This window comes from Parus major, chromosome 7, assembly GCF_001522545.3.
Source record: "Parus major isolate Abel chromosome 7, Parus_major1.1, whole genome shotgun sequence".
Taxonomy (NCBI): Eukaryota; Metazoa; Chordata; class Aves; order Passeriformes; family Paridae; genus Parus; species Parus major.
This window is the reverse complement of record NC_031776.1, coordinates 34180227-34187261: the sequence shown is the minus strand read 5'-3', so window position 1 is coordinate 34187261 and position 7035 is coordinate 34180227. Positions and strand designations below refer to the sequence as shown.

The 7035-nt window shown below is 40.8% G+C and overlaps 1 protein-coding gene across 3 annotated transcripts in view; it reads left to right on the top strand.

Moving 5' to 3' along the window:
* Positions 1-7035, top strand: part of ZEB2 (zinc finger E-box binding homeobox 2) — a 114734-nt gene that overhangs the window by 71568 nt on the left and 36131 nt on the right. The window contains exon 1 of one of the 3 annotated variants that reach the window (XM_033516136.1): positions 2537-2558. The exons of the other annotated variants lie outside the window; for them this stretch is intronic. The gene's annotated coding sequence lies outside the window, so the exon portion shown is untranslated. Of the gene's footprint in view, positions 1-2536; positions 2559-7035 lie in introns of those variants that run through there. 3 annotated transcript variants of the gene reach the window in all.

Below are 7035 nucleotides of genomic sequence, written 5' to 3'. Positions count from 1 at the left end.
GAGAGGATGGAGCCCCTGGGTCCCGGCCCCCGGAGGATGCTCCGGGCTTGGGGAGAGGATGGAGCCCCTGGGTCCCGACCCCCGGAGGATGCTCCAGGCTTGGGGAAGGATGGAGCCCCTGGGGGGTCCTGTGAGCCTCGCACAGCTCCGCAAAGTTGCCCAGATCAGCACCCAGAGGTACCCAAAAGCACCCCGTTCTTCAAGCGCCCTCAGGAACCCATTCCCTGGGAGGTTTGGCGAAAGCAACACCTCTGGAGGAAGGCTGGCAAACCCTCATTTCCACCTTAATGGCCGTGCTCTCCTCCCCCTCTCCCTGGAGCCGGGCAGGTGATGCTCAGTGGCGTTATCCCCGAGCAGGGCTGATCTCTCCCATTATTCCTGGTGATGGGCTCTCAAGTGGCGCGTTACCTGTTAGACACGGGATTTCCTGTTGACACCAGGAAACAGGAAAAAGTCCCAAACCAACCCCAACCAACCCAGCTGGGGCTGACAAACAAACAAGGGCAGATATTTTCAAGGCAGTGGTGGGTCCTTTATTTTTTTTTTCCAGTTTATTGGATTTTATTTTTTTATTATTTTTTTTTTGTCTGAATGGAGAGGCTAGAGGTGCACAGTGCTTTTGTGTGGAAGTTTGGAGGATTCTTTCCAAAGAAGTGTGTCTTTGTGAGGAGAGATGTGGCTACACCAGAAGGTACGGTTAACAACATCAACCTGTTTTCCCCCTGAACTTTAAAGGACGAAAGGATTGTCCGTCTTGAGCTGAAATGCTGGTTGTTTAGGCTTTAAATTGTGGGTTAAATGCAATATGAAAAGTGAGTCAGATGTGTAGCTATTATCTTTGGGGCGGAGGAGGATAAAATGCCAGCAGATACAGAGCTTCTTAATAGAAACAGAGCGTCATTATAAGGTTGCCTTTTTTTTTTTTTTTTTTTACATGGTGGCATTACTCATTTTAACTTGCAAAATGACCAGGCTGTGATTTCTGAACCTCTGAATGCAGTCCAGCTTTTATGACTTTCTACCTACTCCATGGTTTATAAAGTTGAGCAACCTTTAGGGAAGAAGGTGATAGACACAATATCTATTTATGCAAGGACACATTTCCCTTTTCTTTATGTTCTGTTTATTCAAGGTTTTGTTTCCAAGGTCTTATTACTATAAAACTTAAAGCGAGACAAGGTCTGCCCTCATGTCAGATAACAACACCAAAACAATTCTGATGGCTCAGTAGCTTATTATTTCATACTTCCAGGTCTTAAATAAATTACAGTTATTTTCACATTCCTCCTGAATATCCTTCAGGCATGATAATAAGTGCATTTTTCTGAAAAGACTGTTAATATTTCCTTTCTTCTCACTGATTTAAAATATTTTGTTGAATTGTCATGTACAATAATAATTAGAGGGGGTCTTGCTAAATTTCTTTCAGTGTGATGCTTATATTGTTCAGCTTCTTGACATATTTTACTAATCATTGCAGAACTGTTGGCAAATAGGTTGTAAATTACAGTGAAATACAGAGGTGCACTAGTAGTTTAAGCATCTTTTCTCCAGCATTCCTTTGCTGCAGCCTTGCAGATTCCTCTTTATCTTCTGTCTTGGGTTTTTTCTTTTTTTTTCTTTTTTTTTTTTTTTTCAATCATCAAAGGCAATTATTGGCTTGGGTTTTGAAGTGCAGATTATCGAGGTATTATTTCCTTAGAAGTGCAATACTGTAGATCGTGGAAAGCAAGAGGACCTGAGTAATTTTCTACAGAGGAGAAGGCACTAGTCTGAATGTTTCAATGAATGACACACATTTAGGGTTGGGGTTTTTCTTCCTGAAGCATCAGTATAATGTCCCTCTCCTTTTAATTTCTTTTTTTTTTTCTCCATGAGCTAAATGAGGTAGTCAACACTATTAGAACTTTACTAGGGGGAAGAAAACCATGTTTTTCCGTTTTGTTTTTTGGTTTTTATTTTTTTTTAATATGTAGTTGCAGGCTGAGCACAGAGTTAGTCTGGGAATAAACAAATATGAGTGATTTAAGGTCTGGCTGAGTGATGTGCAGGATGAGATCCTGATTCCAGTGAAATTAAGGAGGTTGTATCAAAGTGCCAGAGAAGAAATAATTGATATTGAAAACAGAAAGTTATCCCAGAATTATTTCATTCTTTTTGGTGCTTCCAGTAAAATGCAGAAGTCATTTAAATGAACTGTTCTTGTATTTATTCTACCTGAACTTATATATTAGGGCCCACAAGCCAGGCTGCTCAGGAGCATGACACAGGTATGAAGTCTCCAGGCCCTTCTTGCTGGTGCAGAACCCCACGTTTTGGTCTGGGAAAATGGGAGGATTTTCCTCTGAAAGCTGAGGTGAGAGGAACTGGGAGTATGATAGTGATTTGTTTTGTTGGGAATGTATCAGGTACTGTGCCACTGGTTTCTAGTCAGTGCTTCCCACTTGCAGGAATTGCTGCTGCAGCTGAAGTTTTGCAGTGATTGGGATGTATCCTGGACACTGAATGATCTTGTCTCTGGTGTGTTCATTCATGAAGGATCTTCCCATTCCCTTCAGGTAACCAAGGTGGTGCTTTTGTGTCAAGAAGCAGGTTATATGATAGTTTACAACTCCTGCTCAATAGTCCAGCATTCAAAAGGATGACTCTAAATCCAGGCTTACATAGCACGTAGTGACAACTGACAATAAGTCTCATTTGCGATTCTTAAGGGATTTCTGAAAAGTGCTATCTGAATTTAATTTTTTTTTTAATACTAAATTCTTCAACCTACAATATTCGGGTAATTCTACCTCTCTCCCACCTGTCTACTTAATAAGAATTAGATACGCAGCAACTCTCTCTAGCTTTGTGTTAGCAGTGGATTTGACTTCCTCTTGCTTGAGGGTGAGGGACAAGTTGACTCATATGACAAGAACATACAAACCACTCAGCCACAACCACTCAGCCACCATCCCAGTCTTTCTTGACCAGAACAATGACAAATTGCTTTAGTGATCTAGATTTACTCTCTAGTAAAAAGGGATGGGATAAGTAAGGGATGATTTTTTTTTCTTTATTTCTACTTTTTATACAAAATTCATCTTAAGGTGAATAACCTTAAGACAATTTTATTTTTACATATGAAGTCAAGTAGCCAGGGGCTCCCTTCCCAGGTATCTCCCTCATAATGGGGGGGACCCTCTCAGATCCTTCAACCCAATGTGGCTGGAGGAGAATTATTCTGTTAGCAGTTGTTTAAGTTAGCAATTTTATGAACTTAAACTCTTCCAAAGAGACAGGAGAGCCAGGTCCCTGAAAAATAACCATGATCAGCTGTTGTAGCTCTACCTGGGTGTGACAGCATTGTACAAACTGTCTTTCAGGGCCTTCACAGCAAAAGAAAACGTTCTCAACAGGCTGATAGACATTATGGTGGATAAATTACAATTTACTGTCTTCCAGAAACTGCCAAGCCTATATTTCAACAGAAATTATTCTTTGCTGGGAAAGTGGTACTGTGGTATAACTAGAGAGAGGTACCAACATTTTTCTAAGGACTCTTCAAGAATGTAAGATTCTATTCCCTATGAAGTCACACACAAAAATGCATAGACCTCAGAAAAAAATATATTTTCCTTCAGTTAAGAATCTTTTCATTCTACATGAAAGCTAAAAACAATAATGAAAATAATAAAAGTATCTTTTGGACAAAAGATAATAGACAGCGATACACAGTTCCAGCACCTCTTTTATCTCCTCTGTCCCTCATCATCAGTCACCACAGCGAGGAAAGAGAACTATCAGACTTGGAACTGTTCTAGTCCAGTAAAAGCTTTGATTTTCTCTCCTCTGCCACAATTCTTAGGCATGCTGCATAGGAGTTATCACTGCTGTTTGCAAACAGCCAGGAAAAGGAAAAGGGATAAAATATTCACCTCCAAAGTCAACACAGAATGAAACTATGCATTGATATTTCTCTTTCAAGGACATCATCAAAACTCATGGAGGCAAAGCCATCCACAGCAAACCATGAGGCTGTATAGATTTTAAGGTAATAAAGCTAACATTAACTGTCAGTCTCCAAACTGCAACCATGGTAGCCCTTTTAACTAAAGAGAAAGTTATTTTTTCTTCTCTGAAGAGGCTTCTTCTTCAAAGACCCTATTGATGGGAAGGTAGAAGGAAACCTGACATCATTTTGGATTCTTCCCAGCCTACCTTCAGGCATCCCTTTCTACTGCTTCTTTCATGGAGGCACTCAAGTTTTAGTGTGACAATTTTAAAAGTACGAAGCCTCTGGGCTATTATGAATTTCTGTCCCCAGAGTGAAACACGACACAAATCCTACAAGTGAGAAGACTCAGAGGAACTGTCTGTTTTCTGTTGTTTTGAGATGGTCAGCTTGAGACTGAAGGTGATATTGTGGCGGGGGGGAAGGAGGTGAAAGCCACATCACTTTTTACGAGGGGTAACTCCTAACTGCACTGGAATACTTCATGCAGGGAAACGAGGAAAGAGGTGTGAGGAAGAGAAAGTGAGAAAAAAGAAAGAGCGAGGTGATGGAGGATATGCTGGCAGATGTCAATGGACAGCTTGGGTGATTCTGAGGATGACATGTGTTTTCCAGACAGAACAATGGCATCCAAACTGCTAATCAGAACACAGGGTTGGCTCTGTCTCTCTGCTGTAAATCTTGCATTCTTCTGTCTTTGCTGTAGCCAGCTTTTCAGTTGGTCAGTGGAAAAAGTGGACTAAATTCTGCAGTTATCTGGAGCCTTCTTGTTCCAGTCAGTCAAGCAGTTTAAAATTACTGTGAAAGAGGCAGGTAATGTAGTCAAAATGCAGGTATGAAAATGCCAGTGATTTCTCCTGTGTGAAACTAATATATTTTGTGAACTAGGGGCTCTGCAGCCAAGTCCATTCTGTTTTCTAGTTCCCCAATATAGAGAACACAGGAGCAAACACAGATTTTGCAAGATTAAAGTGATTATTTTGTGCCGATTCATCAGAAGCACATTTAAAACAAACTAAACGGCATTTAACATTAGAGAGTCTCTTAGTAGACCTCACAACTCATCTTCTTCCATCTTTTGTTCTTCACTTGTCTGTCCAGTCCTGAAAAAGATGAGAGTATTCTTATATTTTTGAACTAATCAGTAGGATAACTCTGAGAGTAGTTCAGCCCTCTATGTTTTAGAAAGAGAAAAACAGAGTTTGGACAGAGAAAATGGAGTTGCATTGTTATGGAGATAATTTTCTTCTGCAGTTTGATTCCTCAAAAGACAATGTGCTTGTAATTTCTTGTGACTTAGAAGGTATGTCCCTAAACACTTAAAAATCATTGAAATCAGATCAGGGACACAGTTAAGCAGCAACAACATCTTCTTGAACATCCTGAGCAGTAGACTCATGCCAATTCCATACTGATTTCAAGCAAAAGCTGAAAGTATATTGTCTTCCTCTAGGCTATGCTTTTGCTTTTCCCGTGAACAAGCTCTGTAATCTACCAGGAGAGAAGGCTATCTTGAAGGATAAATAAATAATCAATTATTTATGTTTCTAAAAGCATTCAGCTGTGCTCTTACTGCTGTGTAACCATTTAGAAGTATGTATTCAGCAGAGAAATTCCTGTCTGGGAATCTAGTATATGTGATTTAATCAGCACCCTCAAGATTCACAGGAAGATGAGTCTCCTCCTGGTCATCAGCATCCAAAAATTGGCCCCTCCCTGCACTGCAGAGGCAGCTACAAAGATAGCAGAGGCTGGCTGACCACACAACTGCCAAAATTAATGTCTCTCAGTCAAGATATATAAACTTTGATGAATCCCATTGTCGTTAGCAGGAACAAAGCAACAAACACTTCCTGAGAAGAGAAGCCAAGAGGGAGCCAAGAGCCTCACCAGTGTGTAGTGTATCTCATCTGACAGTGCAACTTTGGTAGCAGCCTCAGGACTCTGGCTAAAAATATAAATAGAAAAGAAAATGAAGTCATTTGCCTACACGGTATAGGAGTGTTCCTTGTTGTTGGAGTTTGAAATAGTATCACAGGCTCTACTTGGAGCCTGTAGTGGGCTGATTATTGGGGTTCAAAACAGTATCACAGTTTCCTGCTGAAGTCTGTAGTGGGTTTAAATATTTTCACTAAAGACTTATTCCAAAGGATGTGCATGTAAAGGCAACCTGAGAGGTGAGACACTGACCTAAGCATCAGCTTTTAGGCTTCAGGATTAAGGAACTCTTAACCTGCATTTCAAAATCCTCAATTTTTTTTCACCCTTCTAATATCACATCTTCAGGATAGCTGAAGTCCTGTCTGTTGGCAAATGTTGCCTCTCAAATCCTAAGCCTTCTTATTTGTGGAGTTTACGTGTTGAAGGTACATTCTATTAGAGTCACCATTCCCATAGCAATTACGGTTGCCTGAGAAATTTCTAAAAATGTATTTTTATTATCAATGTACCTTCCCTGAGAACAGTGTTTATTCTAGGGGGAAAGGAGTGGGCATACCCTAAGCTTCCTGTTGCCATCACTTGTGTCATCCTCCTTTTAAGATGAGACACTTATTAGTAATAGAACAGAGGAGATGGCAATCACACGCTCACACAAAGCAGGTAAGGCCTTCTGTGGTTAGAATCTGGAGACAACCAAAGCAAGGAAATGCAGGGCCAATGCTATTACTTCATTCTTAGATTGTATCATTTATAGTTAATGTGCTCCACTTGTGCGCGTTACAGGATTCTGTTATCTAAGAAAGCATAAAAAAGTACTCTCCTGTCTACATGCAGAATTTAGCCATGTGTAAGCCTTTTTTCTCTAAATCATTTGCACACACCAAGCCAGGGTACATGCTATGGCTTGGGATGTCCAAGAACCAGTTGGAAGAAAGCAGTTTCCTCTCTCCTGTTTCCTGGCCTGCCGCTCCAAAGACTCATCCTGTGGTTTCTCCTCTGGTCATCCCACTGGCCACTCCTGAGCAGGGCTGTCTGTGGATAGGTCATAAGGAGTGTGCAATTCTTCAGCAGCCACAGAGGAGAAAGGCATATTTTTGTCC